Genomic DNA, 19916 nt, shown 5'->3' with positions numbered 1-19916 from the left:
TGGGAGCTCTCTCTCTCTCTCTCTCTCTCGCCCTGGTTTGTCTCTTCACAGGGTGATGAGGGAGCAGCGCTGTGGGCGGTAGAGGAGGTGCGTGGCAGTCCAGGAAGCTCTCATTCTGCTGCTGCGTGCTGCTTCGCCGTCGTCCGGCTTCATCCAAGTCTCCCTCACTTTATCAGTGCGTGTGTGTGTCAGAGTTGCCTTCCCCTGCCTCCTCTCTCCTCCCCTCTCATTGATTCCTCTTTCCGCCTGACTTTCGTGAGCGCTCTCTGCTTTCTCTGAGCCGTTTCCTTGTATTTCTTGCTCTTTCTTGCTCTTTTTTGCTTTGCCGTTTCCCCTTTTCGCCTCACTTGTCTTCTCCACCAGCCAGGATAAGGTAGGTTACTCCATTTATTAGACACAAAAAGGCTTTTGTGTTAGCTTGCTCGCTAGTTTGGCCGGTTGTTTTTTCCTCCTTTTTCCCCACTAGTCTTTTTCCTCCTTCTTCCTCGCTGCCCTCCCCTCTCCCTGGCTGGGGCGTGTATGGCGAGCTCGAGATTCTGGCAGGCAGAGCGGCGGAAAATGAAAGCACAAAGCAGCAAAATGCATCAGCATGAATATTAGAGATGTCGTTAAAACCCAGACTCGTTTTTCACTCTCTCTCTTGCTCACTCGCTCGCTCTCTCACTCTCTCTCTCTTTGTAGGGAAGTAGGCCAGCAGATGGTGCTAGCAGTTATTACATTAACTTTCACAACTTAACCCCCAAAGTACTGGATTTCTCTCACACCACAGATTGTCAACACTGATGCTTTTCTCGTACCCATGAAGGTCAATGCCAATGATTTTCTGACTTATTTATGGAACAGCATAAAAGAGAAAGGCTATAAACAAATACATAAACAAATTCCCACAGGCATCCCAACACTCTCAGCACACAGAGCTGAAGAGAGAAGAAAATTAACAGTATATTGGAGACTTTCTTCCCTTGAACTCCATCAGACACACTTTCCAGGGTCTAAAGTTCGGATTCAAGCCCTCAAGAGGTCAAGGCTTTGTCATCCAAAAAAACGCTGGGATGTTTCCAGGACATGCAGCTCTTCCATGTACCTCAGAAGAGATCTTGGAGGGGCAAGCCAGCTTCCCAGGGGACTTCTGACACCATGATGCAGGGGCCATGTGCACCGGCTGGCACATGGTATTGGGAGTATGCAGAGACACAGGGCTGGCCTGAAGCCAGGTACAGAGCACAGCACTTCTGGGTCAGGCCTGAGTTACTGACAGATACCCCATCAGCTTTTTAATCTTACTTTGCTCTGCAAAATCAGCCATACAGGCTTCTTTCCCACTCACCATGCTGTGCACTTAACATGCAGATGCACATGTTGTAAGGTATGTCCTAGAGATCAGTACTGAAGACATGCACATGCACCAAGATTTTAGAAAAGCGTGTGCTTTTGATGCCATATCTTCAACCAAGACATATTAATACTTAGCTTCTGACAGATAAAGCTGATCAATAACTGCAACACAACACAAAATCCTTCCATAATATCTTCAAAACATAAACAAGTCTTGCTTTTATAACAAGGGCCTGACATCCAGAGAGGAACATGTGCTATTCATATTCATTTATTTTTTGTGTAAAACATTATTTGTTCCATTCCCAAAGTAAACTATGCTGGTGTGAAATATGTGGGTGAGCTGTGTAGGCTACAACACAATATGGCTATAAATTTCCTGCTGCACAGACAACCTTAATAAAGTTTGAAGTCACTGACCAACTGGACTGGTGTGGACAGCCTCATTTTAAATGTGCTTGTTTTAAGATATAGAGGTGTGATCTTTGGAAGCGCTCTAACCGTCACCTCCAGGTGTGTGGTTTTACATTTACAGGTTTGTATCTCCTACAGAGATGGAGACTGCCATGTGATCACAACATTGGCCTCTCTTCCCAAACGTGAGCAGCAGCAGGCATCAGATCCACCTGCTAGCCCAGGCCTTGGAGTTTGGACTTTAGCGTAGACCACATGCTTTCAGGGAGCTGAGCAACAGTGTCCTCTCTATACTAAACAAATCAACAGACAGACAGAGGCCAGCAGGGTACACACATGGACTTCTGTCATAAACAGTTTAACTGAAAACAAAACAGGGCCCATTTTTAGGTGTACTTGATTATGTAAGCTCTTCAATCACAACAGAACAAAATGGATTTTCCACTGTAAAGGTGGAGAAATAGCTCTGCTTAGGGCACATAATGAACCATCAAAAATCCAACTAAACATTCTCGACTGCTAACAGTATTTGATTGGTCAAGCAGGCAAGTGATAGACATTTAAAGAGTCTGATGACACGTAGTTTTAAACAGTCTGAGTTGTTTATCATCTGCTGCTACTGTTGACAATAAAACTGTTCTTCTACAACAGTCCGGTTGCTTGTATAACAAAAAAAAGTAAAGAAAAAAGAAAGACAATAACAGTCAACACATGCTCTAACAGTCACATGGCATAAAGCCACTTGGCAACTAAACGGTTAATATGCAAACAAGTCTGGCAGCTCTGTATGAAGGGGTGTGGCTTCCTTTCAGAATAGATGAGGGAGGGGAGAAAAAAGAGGAGGGAGTTGAGTGGAGGAAGGGGAGGGGAGAAGCAGTGCTGGTAAAAGGAAGCAAGTGGAAAAAAAATATGCGTGTATGCACCGAAGTGCATGTGTAAAGAGGTAGGCTGGCGTTAGAGACACAGGTGTCTGTCTCTGAACACGCCATTAGTTCCTCATCAAAGGGACTGTATTAGCTAATAACTACTGCTCTTGTTTCATGCTTGTACCACTCTGAGCGTCTCCACTAACTCACCATTAGGGAAATGAAAGCTTTGAGCTGTAGCGGTGACTGAAAATGACAAGATGGCTTGTATTGTATGTTTCAGAGTCTACACCTGCTACTGTTCCAACCAGGGAGGGAAATAATAGTAATATAGTATCAATAGGTTTGAAAGGAAATATTGGCTTTATAAATTGAATGTCAAAGCAGTAGATAATACAAATGTCTAACACTGCTGTTTTTTTTTTTTCACAATGCTGCCTTCAAGCGATCAGAAGGATTTTTCCTCCTGAATGTTGTCTGATAACTTTGAACCAGTGGTAAAAAAGCTTAATGATAAACTGCAAAGCTGGAGCTCACGTGAGATAAGGCCTTTTTCCTCAATTCCACAAAAAACAACATATATATCAAAAATGTAGGTCATGTAAGTATGTTTTTACATCTTCACCTTAAACTTCTGCTGAACTTATCCCTCACCCTTCACACTTTACAATATAATTCTCAGAACTGCCAACAAACACCACATTAGATTTTACTTTGCTTTCCAACAAACAATAATATCACAGACCCCTTCATGACCAGATCTCATACCTATGGCTTCATTAATAAAACTGTTAAGACTGTGTGAAACAGAGAAAAAAAGTATTAGGCCCTACTAATTAGGCCTGTGACTACAGGCCAGTGTGCAGCCACACTGGAGTGCAAGGCAGTGGCAGGGTTGATAAATGAAAGGAGACATGATGCACAGCAATGGTTCCTCAACCAATTAAATACAGCACCATGCATTAATGATCCTTTATTCAGGGCCAAGGGGAGCTGGGTTAAGCATGTTGCCCTCCGGAGAAGCTGCTGTATGTCTAACAGAGTATTATTACTAATGTCTGGTCTGCTCCACTGTGACTAGGTTGGTTTTAAAGACAAACTGTGTAGGGAGAAATGTGCAACACAAAAAGGGGGGAAAGACTATCATCTTGTGTTTATGATAGCAGGATGAGGGGTCCTTTTTTTTTTTAGGGATGCACCATATTATCAGCCAGATATTGGTAATGGCATGGAAAGTCATTGGTTTTTCCAGAAACAAAAATTTCTGCCAATATTTACAACTAATATTTCGGCTATGAATATCAGCTGTAGCAGCTGTATGTACAAGTAAGATTGTGGAGTTTAAGGTAGGACCAAGACATCTACAATACCTTAAGTCTTTTTATTTGTACACCCAGATTTCTTCAACTTTAAAATGATTTTCAACAACTCAAGTTTTATGTCTGTCTTAACTACAACTATATGTATATCAGTATTGATTATGAATTCATCAGTATGAGAATGAATTTGTAAATACCGGCATATCAGATACCAGCAGCAATACACATTAAAATACACATTAAAATGCCCTCTAGGATAGGAGATGGTGGATTAACTAACAAAAACCATCATTTGAGAAAAGTGAATGTTATCGACAGAAGAATCGTTAGAAGACTCGATTACAAAAATAATCAATTACTGCAGCCCTACAGCATTCATAGAGGATTTTTTTAAAATGAGATAAAAATTCAGTTGTGTTGGGTGCCACCAACACATTGAAAATATGGCATCACTACCTGTTTTCTTGATGCTTATGTGTTGCTCTTTTTTAATGCTGATAAGGCTAGGGCTAAATTGTTCATTTTTTGTCATTTTATTGATCATGCAATTTAAGAACATTTTGTACATCATAATGAACATTTCGGTTATCAGTCTCATGACAACCAGCCCTGGAAAAACAATATTGGTTGAGCCCTACCAAATACTTTTAAAGTAATTTTTGAGAGGTGAGATTTATTTAAGAAGTAAATATAAGTAAAACACAAAAAGCTCGACAATATAAGTTTAGGCAATTTAAAAAAAACAAATGTCCACATGTTCAATCAATTAAAAAATCACAATCTAGTTAAACCACAGAGTTAAAAAAAAATACGATTTTGAACCCAAATCATAAAAATACAACTTGAATGAAATAAAAAGTCAAGTGATGACTTCTCAGTGTAGTCATTTCGGATCTTTTACCCTCTTGCACCTACGTATTGGCCTAGTTTAACTTCATGTGAGGGAAAAGAGAAATTATACATACTTATGTGACTTCAGGGTTAACCATGCATTAAATCGTAGAGATAAAAAGAGGAAGTAAGAAAAGTAAAAGAGATGTTTTGATCTCAGAAGTGTGTTTCCAGCTAAAGCTCAAAGGATCTTAATTCCAAAGACAAACAGCATCACATTTACTTCAAACACCAAGTATCCTACCCCCTTTCTTTCACACACTCACACACACTCAGTAACAATTCTGACACCTGAATAACTGTATGTAAATAAACAGTATAGTAAATACAAGTCCACTTGTACAACACTTTCAGCAGGGATGACTTCCCTTCTGAAGTCTAAAGCAACTCTAATCCAACAGGCTTTAATAGAGACAGCATATGAGCTCCTGATTGTTTATGTAGCTAATTAACTCCCTTATGTTAATCAAGTTCAGCAGAGTTTTTCCCACTGTAAACTAAAAGGTTCATTAGTGCAGACAGATCCTTGAGAGGCTTTACAGGTGCAGCATGTTGTACCCAGACATCTGGCAAGGACAGAATTGAACACTAGGGGGTGACTGTGAGGACACAGCAGGACTGCATGGGAAGGAGAGAAGACATCTACCATCATTACTGAACAATACCGTTTATAAAAATCAAAATACACAAAAAGGAAGTTAGAAAAATAAAGACACAAAGATCTGGAAAGTTGTAAATCAGTAATCCAGCCTAATCTCTGTCTTGTGATTTAGTTTGGAATTTAACATGAAGCTCAATTTGGCCACCAAAACAGAAGCAGTGACTTAAATTGAAAAAAGTAAAGAATACTGAGCGTTGTACTTGTTCTGTGTCAGTCAGGGCCAGTGACTGAGAAGAAGGAGCAGTGATTTTAACTAGGGCAACTGCCCTCTTGCATCTTTAAGTGTCAGCTCAGACGGCAGTCACTCAGCAAGATCTAGGATGATATTTTAGGGGTCAGCACGGTGTGCAAGAATGAGTGAGCATCAGCCAAAGTGAAAAGCAAGAGGCCATCCATCTAATGAGGCACCCCATCACATTAGAAGGTGATTCCTGAGTTACACATCAGCAGGCAGCCCATAATGACTCATTTGTCTGCCTCTTTGGAGTTAAATGAAACACAGACATACTTATGTTCTGAGGTAGTCACAATGGTGCTATGTAGCCTCTGTAGCAATCACATAACAATAAACAAGGGGTACTGCAATTTTGCAATGGCTTTTTATAGGGATTCATAGTATTACTAGCATATCAGTATCAGCAAATATTATCTTTAAAAAGTTAATTATCAGTAGCAGCAGATGTGAAAATTTCTGCCAATATTTACAACCAATATATATCGGCTGTGAATATTGGACAGTGCCAAATGTAAATATTAGCTATTTGTATGAATACGTTTCTTGTGTTTTAGGCAGGAGCAATGCTTGCATCATCAGAAGTCTTTTTCTTTGTTTAGAGCCATTTCAGAAACTTTAAAGTGCATTTTAAGGACTGAAATTTGTTTGTTCATCTTTAAACAGTCAGATTTTCACCTTCACTTTACTGAAAACATGGCTAGTAAAATTTCCACATAAAGTTTGCCTGAACCAATGTCAGAAGGCAGCAGGAAATGTTGAAAATGAGTAAAAGATACAGTCAGATTTCAGGGGCAGTATAACCTGTAATGTCCACTTACACCGGCTGCGCTCCACAGCACCAAACTTTTTGCTTATCAGCTTGAGACAAGAGGGCAGAGATCAACAGGGAACTGAGAGTTCAGACAGGAATAGTATGCCAACAGCGGATTACGTTGCTTTTTTGAAGTTAATTTGCCATTCATTTCAACATGATTCTGTGATTTTATTGCTTCTGCCATGGGTGAGTACATTGTGAAGTTAAACGGTCAATGTTTGCTACAAAGAATCTGTGACTTCATGTAAAATTTGGTGGCTTTTTACCTAAAAAGTTATTGTGTCCTTGTCAGTAGTGCCATTGTAGCTCTGTGACCCACTGACCTCCCAATGATCTTATCCTTGTGCTAAATGATGAGAGGTGATGTTGATACAGTGACGATTTATGATCAGGAATCCCTGCCCTTGTTATATTTGAAGTATACTGGATATTTTGCATATTTTTCCTGCTATTTGGATTGATCTGCTCTATGTGGACTGATGCAGTTTGGCAGTGGCCAGCACAGAAAGTAGACTGGCAACGTATCTACAATGAAGCAGAGTGACGCTTTAGGACGTGCCCCAGCCGGACTGAAGCGCAGGCGGTGGAATTTTGCCACTTGACTAGAGGGGGAATGTTTTTCCACAGAACAATTTGCTTCCAGATCACCTCAGCCATTGTATGTGGAAATTGGAGGTAATATTTTAAAGAGTGCAACTTGGAAGATATAATAATTCTTTAAAAACATTAAAGTGTTATCAATAGGACTGCACAGTATTGCTGATATAATATTGGCATCATCAAATAGTTAAAGTATTAAAAAGGAGGTATCAGTGGATATCTTTGCCATAATTTACTATATATCAGTATGTCACCAATATATCGTCTGTATGTATGAATATGTTTGTGAAGATTAGGCTGGACCAGCAGACCTACATCAATTTTTCTTTATCTTGTTCATCCTTGTCCCTTGAATTTTAAAGTGTGTTTCATGTACTACAGTTTTGTTTCTTTGTTCATTGAAGGACCCAAGTTTTAAGCCTGTATTACGCTGATATATCTTATCATCTAAAGTGAAATTGTAAATATCAGCATATAGGATATCTGCAAAAATAAAGTATTGAGCATCTCTAGTAACCATAATAGTAACAGCAGAAACATATGAAATTTGACTCATTGTGTACAAAAAAAATACTTGTAATAATTTTGTCTTAAGTTCTATTCATTAAAACATTTTCACGCCATAGAAAACTTATTTAAAGAATTTAAGTGTTCCTTTCAGATGAGACTCTTCTCCTGATAACATGACACTGAAAGTACCACTGGCCTTCAAAGTAGTGACAGTTGTGCAGGTGCTGTATGATTCATCTTCCTCTGAGGAAAAGCAGTGTTTTGCATATTTAACAGTTCACAGTTTTTGTGTATTTATCATGCTGTGTCACAGTACCAGTAAACCTTCTTCTATATAGCTCTGGATGATCTGAGTAATGATGCAGTGCTTTCTGAATCAGAGATGGCACAGCAGGTCAGACACCAGGCAGTGAAGTGATGCTGAATTTTGTAAAACAAGCAAGCCGGATGATGCCATTCATTAATGGGAACACTGGTGCAAACTAAAGAGAGGAGCTGAGAGGAGGTTCCTTAGGATGTGAGGGAGAGAGAGAGCCAGACAGAGACCGTAAGCGAGGAAAAAGAAGCGGGAGGGATGAGAGGGAGGGTGAATTCAGCAAGGGGCTGACTGCCAGACCTTTACAACTCCTTCATTATTGAAGCAGTGCAAAGTGAGAGCAGGGCCAATGCCTGCGTAAAAAGGGAACTCACACAGAGACAGCTACGTTCATCCACAAACAAGCAACACTGAGCTGGTCAGTAATCAGCCTGCAGCCTTCAGGATATGATGAAGTAAGGATTCTTCTACTGATTTCAGTCGCTTGCTTAGCAAGCAGCAGGTGTCTTTAGAGTGGGTTCTTACAACAAAAAGAGGAAATCCTGAACAGAAAACATCTATTAAATATATTTTGGGGAAGTTACACGAAAAATAGTGACACAAGATAAAACTGTGAGCTTCATGACTTGTGTGAGGAATGTTGTGCTGTATTTTATTTATATATTTGACCTTTCTGCCATGCAACTCTTAGGCAAACTGCTGCATTAATGAAAACAGAAACAAAGACAATCCATCCCATTATGGTGCAGAGCAAGGATGGGCAAAGTGGTTACTGAGAGGGTAACATTTATTTTTATGAGCATGGCCAAAAGAAGCAAATTTTTTGTAAATTGTAAGATGCTATAAAGTAGACAAAAGTTACCTTTAGTTTAATCCAACAAAAGGAAAAAATACATAGCAACATTTTATAGTGGTTTTACAGAATCAAACAGAAAAATATATAACTTCTTGCAAAGACCAAAACAAACAAGTAATCAGTTATTTCAGGCATACTTCCTTTTTTCCTGTTCTAAAGCTTTATGTCTTTGTGCATGATGTACTGCAATTCAGTTTGAAAGCCGTGTTTTTTCAATGTTAAAAATGTAGATATTTGAGATTAACTCATGGGGCTCATGAATGAAGAGGGAGGCCACATGTTCCCTTGTGATGTGAGCCAAATCAGTATGAAGTCTTATTGTAATTACAGACAGCAGCAAATAAAGACACTGTAGCCTATAATCATTTAAACAAAGAGAAAGCTGACAGAGGTGGACTGGATTGATTCAGTATCCTTGAGTTTCTGCATTTCATCCAATTGTAGCTGCTAATACTTTTAAATCCCCTCATGTCAGTGCAGCCAATCATGGAGATGATCAGAGTGACTGCTGCACTGTTACGCATAGAAGATAATAAGCAACAGTTGATGACAAAATAAGAAAATACTTTTCGATGTATGAATTTCTAAGACAAAGATCAATTAAATAAAGATCTCATTTTTTGTCAGAGGTTCAAAGAAGCCAAACAATAACGACAGAAAAACAAAGGGCTAAGCTTTCATGAATTTATGTAGCATTTAGCAGTTATAATCACAAATTTAAAATGTGAAACAAATTTTCTGAAGTCCATATTGACAAAATGAAACAATTCTCACCAGTATCTTAATCTGTGACTCAAATAAATGCAAAGAGATATATTTTAGGATCTTGATCTTTATATTTATCATTTAAATGAGTACTGCATGACTAAGCCATGACTTAGAGGCAGCAGACAAGTTCAAAGGGTTTATTCTATGAATACAGTGTTAAACACTGTTATGCATTAAGAAATTGCAAGTACAATATGACTCACTGGTGTCCTATGATCCCTGGTTAATATGACAGCATGCTTACAGCTTGGTTCCAGTTTAATTGCTTTCTCTGCTTAAGCACCTCAGTTAAGGTGGACTACAAAGCAATTTTCTCAAGCTTATTTTATGCTTTTACTTTGAAATTGTACTGCCTTAAAGAGAAATTCAGCATTGTTGAAGATGGGTGGTACAAGGTACATGGTAATAGTAGTAATGTTAGCCACAAGGGACTTCAGTCTGCGTTGCCCCCATCAAGGAGACAGCACTCAGAGTAGCAAGGCAATACAGTGTTATGGACGGGGAGATGTTGCACGTAATCTTGCATAGGGCCAAAAATCAAAGCCGGCTTTAATGTAGTGTGCTCTACAGACAAAATGTTGGAGTCTTTAACTTTTACTTCAGAAAGTCTCCATACATTTTTAGATAAAATCCTGCTTTTATTTAAAAATCAATCAATCAATCAACAAATAAACAAATAACAAATAAATAACTCTGGGTGGTAACAACATTAGCTTATTCACAAAAAAAATGTGACAACAAAAAGTAATGATAATAGCTAAAGGGAATGGTAACACAGCGAAATTCCTGATATGGCAAGGTGCAAAATACCTGTCCACTGAGATGCCTACTTCTTAAGAAGTAGCAGTGGGGTCTTCATTTTCCAACACTGTAAGAGCGGGAAGATGTTAAAGTTACTAGCCTCTGGTTGCCGCCTTGCAACTGTAGCTTCTGTGAATGGTGCTCTTTAGATCTGTTGCTCTGTTCGATTCATGCTAACAAAACAAAAGTCACATTAAGCTAACAGGTGCTGGTAGAAATGGTGTATGGTTACACTAATGATAGGCCAAGGCCCATTTTACTCCACAAAGTAAAGAAGACCTGCACATGAATAGGGTTATTAAGTTGGACCCTTCAAAAGAACTACTTCTGTGTGGACATACGGTGAGATTTTGTTAAGATTTAAAGCAATCACTCTTTTCCAAAAGGTTGCGAAGACAAGGAAACTATATTACATTTGACTGTAAATAACAGAAACCTCAATGATCCTAGAGATTCAAATAAAGGTTCGTGATGACTAGGATAAATAGGAAATAAATGCTGAAATCACATCATCTTTGTTTATTAAATGGACCTTGCTTGTCAGTTGACAGAATGGTAGCTTGACTCAGTCAAAAAGAGTGATGACAAACCTATGGACACAGCAGTCCTGAAAGTAAACCTTTCTTTCCTAAAGTTAACAATGAAGTGAGCAAGTCAATTACTCTGTAAATAGAAAGTGACTGTAAAAAATGCCAGCACAACATTCAAAAAACACAAAGTCTCCACTTACAACCCTGGCGTCCATGGCAACGAGCTAATGACTTCCTACTGACATGAACCTGTTTGCTGAACTTAGAAATCAGTAACCAGTAGGCCAACCGTCGTCTCTGTTGACAATGTGACATTAAGTTCTGTCAAAGTCAAACTGTGTAAAAGAAAACCAAATCAAGTGGAACAGAAAGCAGGCTTCACAAGCTTTAGTCTGGCATCCCTATTTCACCTTTCAATAAAGCTTCAGATTATAAATTACAAATTTTCTTAGACGAGTCCTTCCTCACACAACAAGATGAAAACCATTGTGCAAGTTAAAACCACAAGGACAAAGGGGTCATAAGAGTACTTCTTCAAGTTTAAAGCCTTCTGTTGCACCCTAGACAGAGGCTATAGTACAACTGGTTCTCATGTTATCTTCCTTAAGAGAATATGAAGTTTTTATAAATCAAGAGACACTGTTATGGTCTAACCCTCCAGCTTCTTTACTAGTTAGCACAGGTAAAAGAAGGTTGTGGCATGTTACAACCAATAAAATATTACATATCATTCACATATACTTAAAAAAAAACCTCCACATTTGACTAATGGGCAAACACTCACCCACCCATCACTGGTTAAATATATTCAAAGCTATCTAATCCCTGGAGAAAAAGGCAAGAGAGAAGAGGAAAGACAGCAAAGCAGAATAAAAGAGCATACTTTAAATTCAGACCTACTGTGCACTTTAAGCTGGCAGCGTTCCCACATGCTCCTGACACACTCAATCCAAGTACAACTCCCTCCTCCCTCTTTCTCGCCCCAGCTCCTCCTCCACTGAGCCCTCCCCTTCCGACCCACAGCAGAGACCGCCTGACTTCCTGTTTACCTCTGACCCTTCGTTATCCCCCGCCTCCTGCTCTGATTTGGCAGGCTTCCAGACAGGCCAATGGGGCTGCATGCAAACAGACAGCGCACTTTACAGAACGAGCACACCAGAAAGAGAGAGAGAGAGAGAGAGAGAGAGAGAGAGAGAGAGAGAGAGAGAGAGAGAGTATGGATGTTGGGGGAGGTGATCAGAGAAAGTGTGTGAATGACACAGCCTATCACCATGTGGCTACTGAAGCAGCAGGTTTCCCAAGGCTTTTATTTTTTTTTTTGAGTGTGCAAAATGTGTATGTGTGTGGCGCATGTGGGTGGTGGGGTGAGGACGGGGTGATGCATGGTGTCAAGTTTCAGGGCTGATTATGGCATTGCCTGCCCAGTCTGGTTAGGAGTTATATAAACCTCAGAGAGGTCAGAAAGCAACAAAGCTAGTATATCAACCACCAATAATTTGTTGACCCTACTTGCAAGTGCACACACATAAACAAATATATCCTAAGTTTTTTTACTGGCGACACAGCTCAGAGGCCAAGGCAGGGTACAGGCAGTGAGCAGTGATACCCAGTCAGATAATAAATCTAACCCAGCAACACAAGCAGACAGGGAGGAGGCTACTGCTCAGTGTCACTGCCAGGGGGCCTGTGGTGGCTAGAGCAACCCTGGTCATCAGTATCCATCAGGCTCCACTTCCATCTCTGTTTCTCTTCTGTTCAGGGAGAGCACTATTTGCACTATCCAAAGCCTGAGCCTGAGGACAATTACAGTAGTTTTAGGTAAATAGTGAAGGAAAGGATTGCACAACAAATCATTGAGGAAGCTTTCTTAAGAATGCTAGTAGCATGGCTAGAGAAAGATGAAGAAATTTACCAGAAGACATACAGAATAACATTTAATGCCATATCACACATAAAACAACTAACTCTGAGACAGCAAGGACAACTGGCAATAAAGACAAACTTTTATCTTAACATTTATTTAAGCATTGGGGCTGTGCAATTTCACTGGCCTCACAATTGGATTTAATTACCATTATCCTGTCAACAATTTCACTGGATTCATTATCCTATAGCATTACAATAGGATGCAACTTCCTTCTCCTAGATTGCTGCAGAAAATCAATGAGGACAAGCAGTTTGATCTATGACCTCCTTTTTCTATTATATATAAAATACTTTCTAAATCAATGTCAACACATAAATGTCTTACACTGTAGACCAGTGATCATCAACTGGTGGTCCATGGGCCATATAAGGCCCCCAAAAGCTCCCAGTATTAGCAGGAATAAATTTATGCTTGATCGATTTCTTTTCTTTTTTTTTCTTTTTTAACAGAAATTCACCTGTTGGCTATTATAAGTAAAAATTAGGTATGATAAACATGCACTTATCAGTCCTGACTAAATCTGCAGTTTTCTGTGTCAACTTTTCACTTTAGGGCCTTGGAGAGTACGATTGTCCTGCATGAGAACAATAAAAAAAAGACCTGTTTCCTCCATCTGTTCCCCCAATCAGGACAAAGCATATTAGGGTAGAAACCTAGTGATGGACAACATGGCAGTCTAGAAATATGTAGTTAAAATATTTTCATTGCCCATATGCAACAGGGACTGATCTCTGTTAATGCTTGCAAATTGCTGACATTTTGAAATAAAATATAAATACTAAGGCAATAAAATGCTATTTAGACCAAATTGTTTATTTTGTTCAAGGTCATTTAAAAGTCTGGCCTCCAATGTGCCTGTCAAGAGAAAATCTGGCCCTCGTACAAATGTAGTTGATGACGCCTGCTGAAGACCAAAATAAGCTAATTGTGCAAACTGAGCCATGGCTGGCAATTCTCAAAACAACAGCAGTACACAATAATCCATTATGTTCTGTCACAGCATCACAGAAATTAATTCATTTCAACAACGCTGTTAAGCAGCATTTGTTTATTTGCAGTGCACACTAAATCAGTGGTTTTTAAACTTCTTTGCCCAAAGCAACCTAAGATCACACAAAAAAGCTCAAGCTACATCATTGTAATATCTACAGATGCACATTATTGGACTTGCCAATATCTAATATGCCGATATTTACAATCAAATGAAGCCAATGCAGATATCAATACTGATATTTAAATGTAGCCCAGACCTAAAACTTAGGTCCTTAAAACAAAGAATTCAAAGTAGGAGGATGAACAGATCAACATATTTCAGTGTCTAAAACACACTTTAAAGTGCAAAGAATGATGATAAAGACTTCAACTGACATGGGTCTGCCTAAAACTCCACTAACTCATTTGATCACACAGCCAGTATTTACAGCTGATGCAGGCAGAATTCTACTGACAAAACATTAGAAATTTTGGTATCTGATGATACGATAATTCACTTTTTTAGCCAATATTTGCTAATACCGATATCCTGCTCCTAAAATTGTGCATCCCTACTCGTATCCATGTAAAAAAGCTACTTTAATATGTTACATTGTCTTCAGTTGGTGCATAGTATTAATAATGAGGTACAATTGTGCAAATTCCCACAGCACACCTAGACCTGCCTCAAGACAAAATTTCAAAGCATAGTAGAAGGTAGTAAAATTATTCAAGAGAAACGACCATATGACCAGGGACCATTAATTTTTATTTACAATAATACCCTTATCATGACTCCTTATTGCTCAGAGTCCTTATCAATACCACGATTATTCTTTTTTCGTTGTTTGTTGGGAAGACAAAATGACAATATATTTCTAACACCAGAGGTTTAACCTGAGTAGAGATTTAAACTATAAAGTTACAAATGCCATGATTCCATCTGAAACATCGATGTTATACTGCTAAAATAGAAAAACAAATCCGCCTTTCCACAACTGTACTGCATCAAAAATTGAATTTTTTGTTTTCTTGATGTGACATGTAAACACACCATGGCATTATATTTACATTCAGACTTTGTTTACTGATCTGGCCTTTAACACATCCGAATATAACTATGTCCAGTCATTAAGTTCACTTATAAACTTTATTCTGTTAACTTTACCACAGACTCCAACATTGGATAAACATTATTAACTGAGGAGACTTATTGCAAAGTCTGGCAACACTGTTCATCGCTGATCTGAGCAGATGAGTAAGAAATTGTCCTGTAGCAGCTGAAGCCAGTGTCATGATTACATGCTATTCCCGGCACGGCTACAGTCTTCTATCTTAAAGCCAACAGTCAAAGGTACCACATTCTGGATAATTTGATGCACAATGCTGATGTGCTTTTAGCTTATGTTCCCCTCTGCAAAAACTGATGTATGTTTTTGCATGGTAAGATAAAATAATGTTACGTCTCTGAACCCATAAGACTTGATAGCAGTATTGATAAACTTTAATGCTATGATTCCCACATTTTGAGAAAATCCAGAACTGTTTATTAACATACTCCAGGTTTTGACCTCCACCCTTAAATATGACAGGTTCTAGTTATACAGTCTAGTCTAGAACAACTTCCTGGTTTCTCGTGTACATAAACACACATAATGGCCCATGTTAGATTTAAATATAAGTGATGGTTCCAAAGCACCAAAAGGTTCACTGATATCAGGATGCCTCTTTGAGTAAGATGTGAAAAGGTGTTTTGACTGAGCAACTGTTGCCCCACAAATCTCCAGAACCACTTTCTTTGCCTTTGGGGCTTAGTTTAATTTGCAGCTTTATATAGCTCAAACAGATCTGGAGGGATTTCGATCAAGGATAAAATGTAAGAAAGACAAATCTGCCACTGATGACAAACTCCAATCAGATAACAAAGGGTAGATTGAATGGAAAAAAATCCATAAAGAAATGAAAGATGATAATAACTTAAATTGTTATATTTTACACAACACATATGATTAATAGTCTGAATTGATGTCATGCTGCTATGTAATAGGATTTACAACAAGTTTTTACAGGCTTCAGCTGTCTTGTGCAAACCACAGTGCCACACATTTCTCCCTATTGGCTGCCAGTCTTTGCAGCGATGCTGTAATAAAAAAAAATGGTGCTGCTGCTTCAGATTGCACAAACTACAACAAACTTTATAGTAGATGGTAATTTGTTTGACACAGGTCAGACCAAACCACTTCCAGGCATCTAAGGAACATTTTTGGGAAAAATAAGAAAACTCCTCATTTTTATCTGGGCATATTCAAAAGCACAGAAATGTTCTACCTTTGTCCATAGACAACCTTAAGGAGCTTTGCACTTTTATTACCTGTTGCTTACACAAAAATCATTGATTTTCAATGTATTTCACAATGGTCTGATTTTATTTTTTGTTCGCTACTTTAGCATACACAAATAACTAAGGGTGTAAATCACCAGTTTCGTCCCAATACGATGTTGATATTTTGGACAACAATACAATATTTTCTGATATCATGAAATCTGCCATGATACGATTTCAATTTGATTTGATATAGAGGCCTATGATTGATATCAGGTGATTTTATGCAAAAATTTCACAAAGTTACAGAAAAAAAGAATTTCTGCAATTAAATTAGTGACAGGCCTCTGTATTTACTAAAAATATCTCTTTAACAAAAACAACAAAGACCCGATTACCCCTCAGTGCCTTTAAATTAGGAACACAATTATGCACATTTGTGTTAAAACATACTGATTTAAAACAGCAAACATTTCAGTACCAAACATTTTATTTCCTCACATCCCCAGATCACTCTAAAGCACCAATATGGACTTTTTCTGCTACCCTTTATAATAATGATCAAAATGTTTGGCCTGTCTTCCCATTTTAGATTTTTTTCTTAAACTTATTTCCACACATGTGGACTTCACAGATATTTCTGCTCTATATCAGCCCTTCATACTTTACACAGGGGCCTGTTAATGTGGCAGATAGTTTATTTTTGTAGTTTATTCACCTTATGAGATTTAAATGAAGTAAAATATGTGGCATATTATGTTATATAATGATTATCATTGTTTTATTTATTGCAACCATGATTTTAATAAATGGAAAGGTTAGACAGAATACTAGAGCAAAGTTCTATTGTAAAAGATGCTCCTGTGATGTGCAGCTTCATAACAAGAGCGAGGAGTGGGGGGTGTACAGAGAACAGCTGTCCTGCTTGAACCACATTAAGTTTGGACAGCTTGTATTTTCATTATAAATCTAATGTGAGATGGCCATGTAAAATCAGTGTATCACTGGAGACTTTTCCTTCTCTGTATATCTGCGGTCTGCTGCAGACAGCAGTCTCGCTACCTCAGCCATAACGAGTGGTGTTTTTATCCATGAACAATCTCATACAGTGGTTATATACAGATAAAGACATAGATGTAGTCGGCAAACTACGGTGAGAGATCCATCCTGCAGTAGCGTCTGTCTGAAATACATCCACACAGATAAATTCTGACACCTATGTATACCACATTAATTGCCTATGGCCTATGTAAGTTACCAGGGCTGATACCAGGGTTTAACCCATAAATCAGTGCATCCCTTCATTTAAACATAAAAAAACCTGCATCTAGGGTTTCACAACATGTTGCTGGAATCATTATTAGTGCTCAACACACATCTCTTCATTTGATCCATGGCAAAGAACATTATTTTTACCCTAATTATTCTTCAAATATGGCAACCTGGGACAGCTTTTCAGTCTTGAACCATGTGTTCCTATCACAGCTGCAGCTGACCATTAAAACCATTGGAAATCCTAATTAGCTGCATTCACCACGGGAGTGAGGAGTGGGCAGATCCCCTGATGCCTTGCCTGTTCAGCAAACACACTATCAGCAGGCTCTTCACACATCAGTGCACATGAATAGCACAGTCAGCCAGTAAGCATCAACAGAGGGCTGGATGTTGACACAGACAGGGAGAGGCTTGCTCGTACACCTTTGGTTCATGGCCTCATTTCAATCAAGGACCTCTGCAGTGGCCAAATGGCCAGTGTGGATGAGCTCTTGTTAGGCAGACCACCACTTGTGTTATATCCTGATGCATGCTGGAGTGATAATAGGCAGTACTCACCACACAGCTTATGTTTTCTCTCATGGGAATAGGTTTCATTTCAGATGTGTGAGGAGACTAATGTGTCTGTTGCTTAAATGATGACACTGTTGAGAGAGATGTAAAGGAGTACCTCTAATGGAAAATATTGTAAATTTTCTGCACCTCTTACCACCCCCTGTCTTATGTGAGCGTATTCATTATGTTTATGGTCAATATTTAGTTTTGTCCTAGCTTAATATTACATTTTAATACTTTTCCAGAGAGAGCAAGGTTAACCAGAGCCAAATTTCTCAATTGTGTACACATACTTGACCACCCAAGCTGATTCTTATTGGGAATCGCAACACTGGATTTTTCGAGATATTGGACATGCCAATATTTCCAGATTCATTCTAGCTGATATCGGTATTGATACCGATAAAGAAATGTAGTTAAAAGCTTAAAAATCAGTCCTTAGAACACACATAAAGTTAAGGAAATAGGGATAAAACAAAGAAAATAACTTCAGCTGATACAATTCTTTTGGTCCAGCCTAAAACTGCAAAAATTTATTTGTCCTTGAAGCGTAAATTTACAAGTTATATCGCCTGATATTAACCGCTGATATACTGGTTATAAATATTGTCAGAAATGCTAATATCTGCCCATAGCAATAATGAACTTTTTAAGGTGATATATGCTGATACTGATAGTATGCCAATAATTGTGCATCCCTATAAAAAGGCCTTAAAAAATTACAGCAGCCCTGGTTGTCAACTGTTCACTATCATATGATTACTACTCAGGCTACATAGTACGATTGTGACTATCTGCCGTCACCGATATCATGCCAATATTATTGTGCAGCACTCATATTCATGTATACATTTTGACTGAGAAGGTGGGTTTGTGGAGATGCCAAAGAAAAAACCCTGTTGTCAGTAACACTGTCAGAAAAAGTTAGGCTACATCAATACTTACTGGAATGATACAAAAACACTAAATTTTACTTTTGATAGTACCAAAAGTACCAAACAAACAAAACAAACAAAAAAAACACAGGTCTACAATCAGATTTCTTATCCCAAGGTAGCAAAAATCAATGCAAGGGAAAGAGATTAACTGATCATCAACCTGTTGATGTTTAGCTGCAGCATTATATGACCGGGTTCAAAGATTCAAGCAGAAAGACAAATTAAAAACTTGACAATAAGAAGCAAGCTAATAAGGCAAGACAAGTTTGACTTCTAAAGTAATGTCGATGGATATGATGACAAAAGTGTTTTGGGGCAATATTTTGAGTATGAGGAAATTGCACCATTTCCATGCCATCAAAGCCTTTGAATTGAATTGAAGTCATGCTGATAAAATGAACATTTTTGCAGTAAATGTCTCTCATGATAAAACTGGTTAAACATCTTTGGGGGTCAATCAACAACGTTAGAGGTCATTTTGCATCTGGGAAAAGCTGCTGTTAGTTATCCAGCTAGCTAGCTTTCACGTTGGTTAATAATGATACAGATGATAGTGAAGTTAAGATGGCACATGCAGTAACAGATGAGGAGCCAACAAGGTCTGGTTCAGGGTTAAAACCCCAAGACAAGAGATGGGTGGGATAGAGGGTAGGCACTGACCATTTCCACATGAACTGTGGTGGTTTTGTGCCGTAAAAGCAAACTCACTTACCACCACTAGATTATAATCAAGGAGGGTAGCACTTGTGTCGATTAAGCAAGATTGCAAAAACTTTACAGTAAAATTACTTATCAATAGACAATCTTAAGCTGCCTTGCTGTTCTCTGTAATTTTACTTTTAGAGCTTTTGTTTTTACGGGTCCATCCTAGCTATTCAATGAATAAACTCAATATATATTATTCTAAAAAGCACTGCATGTGCTCTGTTCTCCTGTGTTAACTAAAAAAACAACGCTAGAGGAAAAAAAAATTATCATTAATTTTATAAAACGTGAAAGCTTTTAAGAAT

At 38.4% G+C, this 19916-nt stretch overlaps 1 protein-coding gene across 3 annotated transcripts in view; it reads right to left on the bottom strand.

The window, feature by feature from the left end:
* The window catches only part of chd9 (chromodomain helicase DNA binding protein 9), an 88642-nt gene that overhangs the window by 61463 nt on the left and 7263 nt on the right, over positions 1–19916 (bottom strand). The window lies entirely within an intron of this gene.

This window comes from Cheilinus undulatus, linkage group 1 (assembly GCF_018320785.1).
Source record: "Cheilinus undulatus linkage group 1, ASM1832078v1, whole genome shotgun sequence".
NCBI classification, from domain to species: Eukaryota; Metazoa; Chordata; class Actinopteri; order Labriformes; family Labridae; genus Cheilinus; species Cheilinus undulatus.
This window is presented reverse-complemented; position numbering and strand designations above follow the sequence as displayed.